A 13,669-nucleotide genomic window follows, 5' to 3' on the forward strand; every position below is an offset into this window, starting at 1 on the left:
CACGAGAAAAGTAACTGATAAATAGATTCTATCATTAATTTTGTTGTTTTTAAGCCAATGCAAGGAAAAAGCCTAAACTGAATTTCAAGTGAGAAAAGTAAACTACAGTTTTAAATGTTATGAATACAAATGTTAGAACCCTTTATCACGCATTTTCAGAGGAGAAACGTTATAGTGGAATAAGAAGAAAACTTCCAAGTTTTTTTTTTCTAGCATTCTAGTACTCAATTATCTAAATTCTCTCCTCTTGTTTCCTTCAGACCCAATTCATTCACATTGCGAGATAGATGGAGTCTAGGGATCCGCCAGGGTAGTGAAACAGTATTTCTCTATAAGGAGATTGAAATACTTAGCCTTACACACAGCAAGGCCCTTGCACACAACAAATTCTTAATAAATGTTTATTGAATTGATCTTATAATTTTTGGAATATGCTATCAATCCCAATAACAAGCTAATATAAGTAGATTCTTTGATCCAAATAAAGAAAATTGTCTATGTTTAAATTTATTATATTTATTATACTGGATGTTGATATACTATAATTTCCAAATGTTAAAAGTGAATGGAGTAAACAAAATGTTAACTCAGAAAGGATTTAAAAATAACTTCCTAGAAGCCAACATATAATTTTAGAATGAATTTATTATACTATAATGCCCTTGGAATCAAATCAGTGACCAAAGCATCCACCACGCATAATGGCAGTGCTTGCTTTCCCAGTGCTCTTTCTACTTCTAGGCTCGACTGAACCACTGAGAACCATCCTCAATAGGTTGGACATCTCAAATGCCAGAATTATTGCACAGTATTGAGAACTATTCAGGTCAGGACAGCACCGACTCATTTATTGCAGAAAATGTCTGCTGTTTTCTTCACAATAAATTGTATCCTTATGGCACTTGTGTAGTATGAGCAAAGCTTCAGTAAGTTTGTTCTGGGGAGGTAAGATATCATCCAGACGATTTGACTGTGGTTTCGGGCGTTTAATCTTACAGTCAATTTGCACAAAAGGGATTGAAGAATTTCTTGCAATGGCACATGTATGTAGAAATGTCAAAAAGAAAAATAATTTAAATAAATTGATTTATTTAAAGCTATCCCATAAGAAATTGTGAGGCAATACAGTATAGTAGAAATGACACATATGAATTCCGATGACTTAGTTCAAATCCCAGCTCTGCCTCTTTCTACCTGCGACCCTGGTCAAAACATTTGATGTCTGTGATTCTGAGTTTTCTCATTTATCAAACAAGGGATTTGGCTGGGTAAACCTCTTAGGACTCTTTCAGATTTAATTATATTATTATTTTAACACTTTTTCCCCCTTCACATCAATGGATGTGAGATCCACATTGAGGGGGAAAATGAGGATTTTATAAGTCATGGGATGTTAGATGACAGCATTCCCTCTTCATTTTTTTTAAACAACAACCAAATTGGTGGGGAGGCAGCCAAAATTTGAGGTACCAGTGCCTCTCGAACAGATGTCGCACCATTATTTTTTAGCTCGTTTAGATGAATAAACATGTTAAACTGTGAAGTATTACATTTTAGATTTTTTCATTAAAAAAGAGACAATCTGTTTACTGTCCTAATTGAGACAACAATCCTTGTGGTTGCCAGTTTTGGCAGTCATAACAATGAACTATAAATATTTGGACCAATCAAGAAAATGGTGACTGTAAAGGCTATAACATGTGGAAGGTTCTGTTTTCATGGGCACCCATTTCAATCCTGCCTTTTTTCTAATTTCTGCAAATAAAATTATATCAAACCAGAGCTGTATGGGAAAACCCCACAATCTCAGTTAAGAGATCTGTTTCGGTATCTAATTTCTTTCTAGTTCATTATCCTTTTTAGTGTTCAATTATCCATCTGCTTGTAACAAATTGCTCCTACATTTGCTCTATCCAATGTGACAAGTCAGGTCATCGTTTGGACTGGCTTTGGGGTACAAACTAGGCAATCACAAAGTTTGGGTCTTCTATTCCCCTTTTCATATTATAGAAAATTAATCATACTTAATCATTTTAACATTTTAATTGCAGCCATTTTAAAAGAGAAATATGAATAAACAAGAACAAATAAGTCATCCTATAGTTTAAGTAAGATGCTTTAGGTATTTCACCCATTTATGTATTTTGCATAATACAGTAGCAAGAAAGAGAGGAAATTCCCTTGAATTTCTTCTTGCTACTTTGAAAGAAATTACAAAGCTAACACTGGCTAGAGCCCATAAAATATGTGGAAATGGAATAATGTATATGATCACTTAGACTTTGTAAGAGCTGAGTATGAGAGCTAGAAGGGGCCTTAAAGATCATTTTATTGAAGAGGAGACTCAGAAGCCTACCGGCTTTATGTGACTTGCCAAAATCTTCCCAGGACTAAACAATAGAACTCCTACTCTTAAGGGAAAGACAGACAATCTGGACTACCACAAGGTTACTGCTGCAGATGCCATTGTTTCTGGAAGGAAACATGGCAGACCAGATGGGGGAGGATCCACCTGATAAACTGTTTAGCTAATTGCTAAACAATTTTTCCCTGCTGAAGGAGTTAGAGTGTTATCAGTGTCCTCTGAGTACCCCAAAGTAACACCCTGGCCCTAATATCACCAGGACTTTGACCTAGTTGTTTCTTTGAGTTTTGCCTACTATAACCCTTTTTTTCTTCTTTAGGTTGACATCCAATATTTCTTACCTTTCTTTATTGCTCCACTTCTACTCTGATTTTTCATTTTTCCCATCTCACTTCCTATTGTTGCCACAACCATTTTTCTTGTAACTATCCCCCATCCTTATTTTTCTTGTTTTTGTTCTTTTTCTTTTTGTTCTTGTTATTCTACTACAACAACAAGTACAACAACTACTACTACTCTCTTAGTACTTATCATGAAGAGGACCTACATTTGAAGACTATTTCTGGCACTTATCAGCCATTGGCAAGCAACTACATGTAGGAGATCCTGAGTTTCTTCATCTGTAAAATGTTAATCATTATACTCATAGTACCTACCTCATCAGATTGTTGTGAGACTTAAATGGGATTATGTAAAGCATTTTCTAAATCATAAAGCACTATATAAATCAGGCTATGAGGATGATAACTATATAATAATGATAAAAAATATTCATTGGTAGCAGAAAAAATTATGTCCTTAAATCATATATATGTGCATGTGTGTGTCTGTGTGAGTGCCTGTGTGTGTCCTGGTATGTGTGTGTGCACGTGTGTAAAGTGGTATAGCCTCTCTCCTCATGGGAGAAAGTGCTAAACTAATTAGTAGCTAACAGAAGTTCCAAAATAGTAAAAGGTTAATCAGAGAGTTTGGAATCATTATTACATTATTATTAGAATCTACAGCAATAGGAGAAAGAACCAAATTCCTTACTTGTTTTAAGTCATTAAGACTAGAAATATAGATCTAGGGCAGGAAATGTAGATATATTACCCTAACATCCCATCTTCAGCAGGAAGCTTTTTCCAACCCCTTAATTCCAATATTTCCCCACTTTTATTTACTTCCTATTTATCCTGTATATAGCTTGTTTGTACATATTTGATTAGTTGTTGTCTCCCCCATTCTGTGGGGCTATTAAAGGTTTAGGACTTTCTTTTGCCTCTTTTTGTATTCCTAGAACATAGGAGAGTATCTGGTAAATAATAAGCATTTAATAAATGTTTATTGACAGACTGCCGGGATGTTTGATCAGACAGAATCATACAAACACTGCCTGAGATACAAACATACAGCCTATTGAAACTCCATCAACAATCTATATGATTTTTCTTGATACATGAGAACCTGAATAAGTCCTTCTTCTTTTTACTCAGTTCATTCATTCCTGATTTACATTTTCACTATATTTCACTTTATTCTTTTTAAATTTATGAGATTTACTGCTCCTTTAACTTTGTCTTCCAAATTATTTTATGCCTCTTATTCCAAACAAGAACTCTGTTATATAGATTTACCTTGAATAAAGTTAATTAAAATCAATTTCATTCTTGAGAGTTTCACTCTATTCCTTAAAAAATGTGATATTCTATAATATTTCAAAATTACTTTTTGGTACTTCTGGACTAAGCAATAAGTTCCTTCACTATTTCTCATTCCTCTTAGCAATTTTTTCCCCTTAGGTCCCCTCTCTGCAACCAGTCTATCAATGAACTAATGATAAATATCTTACATAGACAAACTGTAGGGAAGTAAATCTTTTAAGCCAATTACCTAGTTTCAATGGGGGAAGCTACTAATATTTATCCTTTTAAAATCTGAATATAAATACAAGGAACATTTTTTCACCTCTCAGGGAGAGAGAGAGAGAGAGAGAGAGAGAGAGAGAGAGAGAGAGAGAGAGAGAGAGAGAGAGAGAGAAGAGAGAGAGAGAGAGAAAGAAAGAAAGAGAGAAAGAAAGAAAGAAAGAGAGAAAGAAAGAAAGAAAGAAAGAAAGAAAGAAAGAAAGAAAGAAAGAAAGAAAGAAAGAAAGAAAGAAAGAAAGAAAGAAAGAAAGAAAGAAAAGAAAGAAAGAAAGAAAGGAAGGAAGGAAGGAAGGAAGGAAGGAAGGAAGGAAGGAAGGAAGGAAGGAAGGAAGGAAGGAAGGAAGGAAGGAAGGAAGGAAGAAAGAAAGAAAAGAAAGAAAGAAAGAAGAAAGAAAGAAAGAAAGAAAGAAAGAAAGAAAGAAAGAAAGAAAGAAAGAAAGAAAGAAAGAAAGAAGAAAAGAAAGAAAGAAAAAGAAAGAAAGAAAAGGAAGGAAAGAAGGAAAGAAAAAAGAAAGTCACTCAGGGGAGATATACTTTATATATTTACTAGTTTTGTGTGAAGTTATATTTCATTTTAAACTGCCCTTATGTGCACTGGTTAGCAATCTGCAGCAAGTGGGTTATAGCTGATAAATTATTTCTCTGTTTTTCTACTGGAAAAGGACATGATAGGAATCAATTCCTGATGTTTTATCACAGGAAGCATGTTTATTTCATGTTGTAGATTGTATGGTATTATATACATGTGCACATATATAGGAACTATTGTTAATTATTATGCAACATAATTTCTTCCTTACACCTTTGTCTATCTTGGTCAGAACGGAACATTGAGAAAGTGAGAAACTACAGATCTCTTCCTTGAGTTTAAGTTGTTAAAATTAACCTTATTCTGAAGCCAACATATTGGTAAATGGCTCAGGATTTTGACATCTTTATTATAGACTGATAGAAGAACCAGGTGTCATGAAATCTGGTTTGAGCATAAAGAAGGAACCTCCAGTCTGGCAATAAAATTTGGAATTTTCTAGTGGATTCTTGACAGAAAGTTGATATACTGTAAAAGTTATTATTCTAGCCTCCCTTCTGTGCTGCTTTGGCCTCATTTTCTTTAAATATGGATTTTGAAGAATCACACTGGATAAATGAGGACACAGTAATCAGGTGAGTTGAATTGAAGATGGTTGTTTTTATCGCCAATTTCACTCCCAATTGATTGAGAAGATTTCTTGGCTGCAGAAGATAGAATTTTCCCAATGATTAATTTTGCTTAAAATGTGTACTTTGAGAGCAATTTACATAAAATAGATAAGAGCCAGAGAAAGTCTACATTGTAGGATGATGAAACAAGAAAGTCAGAGGAAATGTCTACACAAATTTCATATAGTATATTTATTTTCCTGAAAGGTTTTCATTTATACTATGTTGACTTGAATTCCAATTTTTCTCTTAATAGTACAAAGTTTTGGCATGGGCATAAAGTACAGGAATGATGATACTCAGAGTCACAGTTTTGCTCTAGTATTAAGGTATTTAAGAAAGTGCCATCCCTTTGGGGGACCACTAAACCAATAACATATTACTGTCACCTTGATTACTTGAAAAGACATTCTGTCTCCCTAAGTGCCTAATTTAAGGAGCGACAGATACTCTAACAAATATTCCCACTTTCTCATTAATCATCACTAGATTCCTATGAAGTACACAGGTTAAAATGACCCTATTTTATGGATGGAGAAGGGAAAACATGAAGCCATTAAGTGATTTATTCATATAGTATATCACTAGTTAGTGATGGAATTGGAAGTAACTCAGTTCATTTATACAGTCCTGTATTTATAGAAAGACTTTCAGTAACTTAAAAGCACCTAACAGAACAAGAAAAAGGACAATGATTCTCTCTCTCTCTCTCTCTCTCTCTCTCTCTCTCTCTCTCTCTCTCTCTCTCTCTCTCTCTCTCTCTCTCTCTCGTTCATGTCCTTTGGCTATTTGTTAATTGGTGAATGGCTTGTATTCTTATAAATTTGACTTAATTTTATATATATATATATATATATATATATATATATATATATATATTTGGGAAATGAGACCTTTATCAGAGAAATTTGTTATTTTTTTTTGCAGTTTGTTATTTCTCTTCCCATCTTGATTACACAAAGATGAGTGTGCACAAAGATACTTGTGCTCTCGGCGTTGGAAGCCTGGGTCCAGTGGCACGGAAAAATTGTTAGGTCTGGAGACTTCCTCAGCTGCATTGGATGGCCATGTTGTCCTTTGTGCTCCAACACTCCCTAAGCACTCCACAGTGCTTCGCTGCGTCACCCTCTCAGCCATTAAACCTTCTTGATTACATTGGTTTTATTTGTACAAAACTTTTTTAACTTATTATAGTCAAAATGTTTCATTTTATACCTTGTTATGTTCTCTTTCTCTTATTTAGCCATAAATTCTTCCCTTTCCATACATCTACCATGTAAATTATTCTATGCTCCACTAATTTACTTAGAGCATCTCCTTTAATCTCTAAATTATATTGTATTCGAGGGGATGTTTATTTGTATTAGAGGGGTTAAGACTGAGTATAGAGAAAGGGAAGGAGAGAGTGGAGAACCCCCTTCTCAAAGTGGGGTTCAGAGGAGACAGCTGATGTTTAGGGTTGGCTCAGAGAGAGAAGAGGGGCGTTTGAAGATTTTCCCTCTTCTGCCTTCCCTTCCTTAGCTAATGCTCCTCTCCCAGATTTGCTCTTGTCCTTCTTGTTCCCCCTCCACTACTAGAGATCAAAGGGTCTCCCCTTGATCTGTTCACTTACACATAGCTTGAGGAAAAGTTAACTATTTTAATGTCAACTCAATCAAGGTAATACAAAGAATAACTAGCAGGGAATGAGTGGGAGAGGAAAGTGGGAAAAAGGGGGTCCCTGTCTCTATGTAAAACCCCTTTTCCTCCCTCTTCAAGTTTGGGGGGGAACTCAGGCCTTGGCAGCCTGAGCCCCCTGAGAGAAAGTCAGGTTGACTCACCCTGGATTTGGCCCCTTGACCACAGTTCAGACTCAGGGCATCAGGAGCTGAAGTAATGTCGGGCAGAGATTTAAAATGTCTTTTTCAGGTTTCACCTTCAATAGTCATTTCAATTGGGAAATGTTGGGGTAAAGATTTCCAGTCACCAGCAGGAAAGTGGGTAACATTCAGGAGAGAGTCTTTTCCCACCTTCTCTCTTCAGCTTCTCAAGACTGAGAGTCCAACTCCTGTAACAGCCAGAGTCTTCTCCTCCTCAAGTTCCAATCCCTTGGGGCCCCTCCCCCATCGAGGTGATCAGTTTCACACATTCTTCAGCCTGGAACTTTTCTTATAAGCCAGCCTTTGTCACAACAGCATCTCCTATTATGTCTAAATTATATACCCATTTTTGACCTTATCTTGGAATATGGGGTGAGATATTGATTTACACCTAGTTTTTCCATGCTGTTTTCCAGTTTTCCCAACAGTTTTTTGTCAAATAGTAAGTTCATATGCCAAAAGCCAGAATCTATGGATTTTTCATAGATTGCTAAGGTCATTTATGCCTAATGTATTCCATTGATTTCTCATTCTATTTCTTAGCCAGTATGAGATTGCTTTGATAATTAATACTTCATAGTAAAGTTAGAGATGTGGTATTGCTGTGCTACCTTTATTCATATTTCACTAATTCCCATAATAATCTTGAGCTTTTATTTTTCCAGATGAATTATGTTATTTTTTGTAATTGTATAATACAATTCTTAGTACTTTTATTGGTATAGCAATAAATAAGTAAATTAATTTAGGTAGAATTATCATTTTATTATATTAGCCCAGGCTACCCATGAGCAATTAATATTTTAGATCTGATTTTATTTATATATAAATATATATTAATATATTATAATTTTGTTCATATAATTTCTGTATTTGTCTTGGCAAGTAGATACCCATGGATTTTATATTGTCTATATTTATTTTAAATGGATTTTTTTCTATCTCTTACTGATGGTTTTTGTTGGAAAAATATAAAATTATAATGATTTATTTGGGTTTATTTTGTATCTTGCAATTTTGCTAAAGTTAATTATTTCAACTAGTTAATTAGTTGATTCTATATGATTATCTAAGTGAAACATCTTATCATCTGCAAAGAGTGATAGTGTAGTTTCCTCATTTCCCATTTTAATTCCTTCAATTATTTATTCTTCTCTTATTGCTAAAGCTAGCATTTCTAGTACAATATTAAATAAAAATGGTATTAATGGGCATCTTTTCTTTACCCCTGATCTTACTGGGAAGGCTTCTAACTTATCTCCATTACAGATGATACTTGCTGATGGGTAATTTTAAAATTTTATTTAGAATATTTTTTCATGGTTACCTAATTGACATTTCCCACCTTTCCCTCCTCTGTCTGAGAGCCAACAAGCAGTTCCACTGGATTATACGTGTATCATTGTTCAAAACATATTTCCATGTTATTCATATTTGCAAGAGCGTGATTTTTAACATCAAAACCCTAATCATGTCCCTATCAAACTGTGATTGATCATATGTTTTTCTTCTGCATTTCTGCTCCCACAGTTCTTTCTCTGGATGTGGATAGCATTCTTTCTCATAAGTCTCTCAGGAGTATCCTAGATCATTGCATTGCTGATAGTAGAAAAGCCCACTACATTAGATTATACCACATTGTATGTCTCTGTGTACAACTTTTTTTCCTGGTTCTGCTCCTTTTGCTCTGAATCAATTCCTAGAATGCCTGGAGTTCACATGCAATTCCTCCAGTTCATTATTCCTTTCATCACAATAGTATTCTTTCGAAGATGGTGGCCTAGAAGGAGCAGAAGTTCAGACTTCTGAATACCCTTCCTTACCAATCACAAACTGAATGCTCCAAGGAGACTGAAAATCAAACCTAACTACAAGGCAGAGCCAAGGAACCCTCCTGCTGGACTCAATTAAAAAAGATACTCCCCCCAAAAGCTGGAATACGAGGACACTTGGGTTTAAGGGGAAGGCAGAAGGAAGGTCCCAGGACCCCTCCCCCACCCACCAAAAATGCTGAGCCTCCAGCAGCAGTGGGAACCTCTGGGCGAGCAAAGGGGCTGGTCTGGAGGGTGTATTTTGAGGGCAAGACTGTGCCAAGCTCAGAGTGTTGAACACAGATGGTAAGGAAGGAGCTGGAGAGGGATCATAGAGCTGGAAGCCTGGCCAGAGCTGTGGAGATCCTCCATATTTGCTCCAGCCATACAGGAGGTGTTGGCCTCAGAGTATACCTAGCCCAATCCAGCTGAACTTAATCCCATCAAAAGTCTTCAGAACTCAGGGAAGCCCAGGCTCCACACCACTCCCTGGTTGACTGCTGGACTTTAATCCAATCAAAAGCCTCTAGAGGACAGGAAAGCTCAAACCCCAACACTCCTCCCCCAGAGACTGCTACAAGAGATCCTCTGTCAAAGCTCCAAGAGGGGAGACTGACAGAAGCCCCCAAAACCAAAATAATGAGAGGATCAAGAGCAGAGACAAATACAGGGATCAAAGAAGGGGTGAATATAAGCAAACAACAGAAAAACATGAAAGAAATTACAATAGACAGATCCTATACAGTGAACAGAATGGGGGGGGGGGGATCAGCAAACAATATATCAGAAATCCCAGCAAATTTGGATACAGGCTTTGGAAGAACTCAAAATGCAATTCAAAATACAATTAAGAGAGACTGAAGACAATTGGGAAAAGAACTTAAAAACTAAGATAAGTCGTCTGGAAACAGAGGCACTTGAACTAAAATGAGAAAATACTGTCTTTAAAGCCAAAATCAACCAGATGGAAAATGAGGCAAAGGAGATGAAAGATGACCTCCATAGAAAATAAGACCAGAAAGAAAAGGATGACCAAAAAGCCAGGGATGAAATCCTTCTTTAAGAACCAAAATACAACAACTAGAATTAAGTGTCCTCACAAGGCAGCAGGACACTATAAAACAAAACCAAACAAATGAAAAAATTGAGGAAAATGTGAAGCATCTCATTCACAAAACAGACGATTTAGAAAATCATTCAAGGAGAGACAATTTAAGAAACATTGGTCTACCAGAAGACCATGAGAAAAGAAAAATCTTGGATACAATACTACAGGAAATTAGTAAAGTAAAAGCCCCCAATATTCTAGAACAAGAGGGAGAAGTGGAGATTGAAAGAATCCACAGATCACCTCCTGCACTTAATCCCCAACTGAAAACTCCCAGGAATATTATAGCCAAATTCAAGAACTATCAGACCAAAGAAAAGATATTACAAGCTGCCAAGAAGAAATCATTAAGATACCATGTAGCCACAGTGAGGATAATGCAGTATCTGGCTGCATCCACACTGAAGGCCAAGAGGCATGGAATATGATATTCTGGAAAGCAAGGGAACTAGATCTACAACCAAGAATCAACTACCCAGAAAAACTGATTATATTCTTACAGGGGAAAGTATGGTCAGTCAACAAAATAGAAGAATTCCAAGAATTTTTTAAAGAAAAGACCAGACCTGAACAGAAAATTTGATGTCTAAGCAAAGAATTCAAAAGAATCATCAAAAGGTAATTAAAAAAGAGGGAAAAAAGAAAAACAAAACAAAAAAAATTTTAAGAGATTCAATAACTTAAAATAATATGTATCCCTATAAGAAAAGGGGTCATTGATAACTCTTAAAAACTGTTAGTATCACCTGGGAAGCTAGAAGAATTACACTTAGAGGGAACAGTGACAAACTGTATAGGATAAAAGGACAAGACATAAATAGGTATATAGATATATGCATGCATAAATACATATACATGTATGTATATATATACACACATATATATATACAACTAGAGCTAAAAAAGAGAGGTTAATACTAAAAGAAATGGGAAAATAAACAATAGGAGTAAATTTATATGTTACAAAGAAGTTCATGGCGGGAGGGGGGAGAACATCAATACCCTGGAAGGGTAAAGAGGTTGGATATAGGAAATACTCAATTCTTATGTACTTTGAAATTGAACCAAAGAGGGAAGAACAATCCAATCCATTGGGGCAGAGAATAGATTTGCACCCTATAGGGGAGTAGAATGGTAATAAACGGTGGGGAGGGAAGTAGTACAAGGGAGGGAGAAAGTGGGGGTAATTTTAGAAAGACTATAGGGAAAATATGGGGGGAATAAGAAGGAAAGGGGGTTAGAAAGGGAAGTAAAATAAGGGTGGGAATTAGGGGAACTAACATTGGTGTAGAAGGAAATAGTGAAAGAAGGAAAGGCAGGACCAGGAGTAGAAATCAAAATGCTGGGAAATACACAGCTAGTAATCATAACTCTGAATGTGAATGGAATGAACTCACCCATAAAACACAAGTGAATAACAGAGTGGATTAGAATCCCAAACCCTACCATATGCTGTCTACAAGAAGCAGAAATGAGGAAGGTAGATATGCATAGGGTGAAAGTAAGAAGATGGAGCCAAATCTAATGGACATCAACTGATAAAAATAAGGCAGGAGTTGCAATCATGATATCTGACAAAGCTAAAGTAAAAATAAATCTAGTTAAAAGAGATAGGGAAGGTAATTACATCCTGATAAAAGGCAGTATAGACAATGATGAAATATCCGTACTCAACATGTATGCACCAAATGGCATAGCATCCAAATTTCTAAAAGAGAAACTTGTGGAACTCAAGGATGAAATAGATAGAAAAACCATACTAGTGGGAGACCTGAACCTTCTTCTATCAGAACTAGATAAATCAAACCAAAAAAAAAAAAATAAGAAAGAGGTAAGGGAAGTGAATGAAATCTTAGAAAAATTGGAGTTAGTAGACATGTGGAGAAAAATAAATAGGGATAAAAAGGAATATGCCTTCTTTTCAGTAGCACATGGTACATTCACAGAAATTGACCATGTATTAGGACATAAAAACATTGCAAACAAGTGCGTGCAAAAGAGCAGAAATAATAAATGCAACCTTCTCAGATCATAATGCAATGAAAATAATAATTAGTAAGGGTACATGGAGAGGTAGATAAAAAACTAATTGGAAATTAAACAATAAGATTCTCCAAAACCAGTTAAAGAACAAGTCTTAGAAAGAATTAATAACTTCATTGAAGAAAATGACAATGATGAGACATCCTTTCAAAACCTATGGGATGCAGCCAAAGCAATACTCAGGGGGAAATTTATATCCTTGAGTTCATATATTAACAAATTAAGGACAGAAGTCAATCAATTGGGCATGCAAATTAAAAAACTAGAAAGTGAACAAATTAAAAATCCTCAGATGAAGACTAAATTAGAGATCCTAAAAATCAAAGGAGAAATTAATAAAATTGAAAGTCAAAGAAGTATTGATTTAATAAATAAGACTAGAAGCTGGTACCTAGAAAAAACAAATAAAAGAGACAAAATACAAGTCACTCTAATTAAAAAAAGGAAAGAAAAAAACCAAATTGACAGTATCCAAGATGAAAAGGGAGACCTCACCTGTAATGAAGTAGAAAGTAAGGCAATCATTAAAAACTACTATGCCCAATTATATGGCAACAAATATGGCAATCTAGGTGATATGGATGAATACTTAGAAAAATATAAATGGCCTAGAATAACAGAGGAAGAAATAAATTACCTTAACAACCCCATATCAGAAAAAGAAATTGAACAAGCCATCAAAGAACTCCCTAAGAAAAAATCCCCAGGTCCAGATGGATTCACAAATTAATTCTATCAAACATTCAAAGAACAACTTATCCCAATATTATACAATCTATTTGACATAATAAGCAAAGAAGGAATTCTACCAAATTCATTTTACGACACAAATATGGTACTGATCCCAAAGCCAGGCAGGTCAAAAACAGAGAAAGAAAACTATAGACCAATCTCCTTAATGAATATAGATGCAAAAATCTTAAATAGGATACTAGCAAAAAGACTCCAGCAAGTCATCACAAAGGCTATTAACTATGACCAGGTAGGATTCATACCAGGAATGCAAGGATGGTTCAATATTAGGAAAACCATCCACATAATTGACCATATTAACAAGCAAACTGGCAAAAATCACATGATTATCTCAATAGATGCAGAAAAAGCCTTTGATAAAATACAATACCCATTCCTATTGAAAACACTAGAAATTGTAGGAATAGAAGGGCCTTTCCTAAATATAATAATAAACAGCATATATTTAAAATCATCAGCAAACATCATCTGCAATGGGGATAAACTAGAATCCTTCCCAGTTAAGATCAGGAGTGAAACAAGGATGCCTATTATCACCTGTATTATTTAACATTGTACTAGAAACACTAGAAGTAGCAATTAGAAAAGAAAAAGAAATTGAAGGTATTAAAATTGGCAATGAGGAG

This window comes from Monodelphis domestica, chromosome 3 (assembly GCF_027887165.1).
Source record: "Monodelphis domestica isolate mMonDom1 chromosome 3, mMonDom1.pri, whole genome shotgun sequence".
Classification (NCBI taxonomy): domain Eukaryota; kingdom Metazoa; phylum Chordata; class Mammalia; order Didelphimorphia; family Didelphidae; genus Monodelphis; species Monodelphis domestica.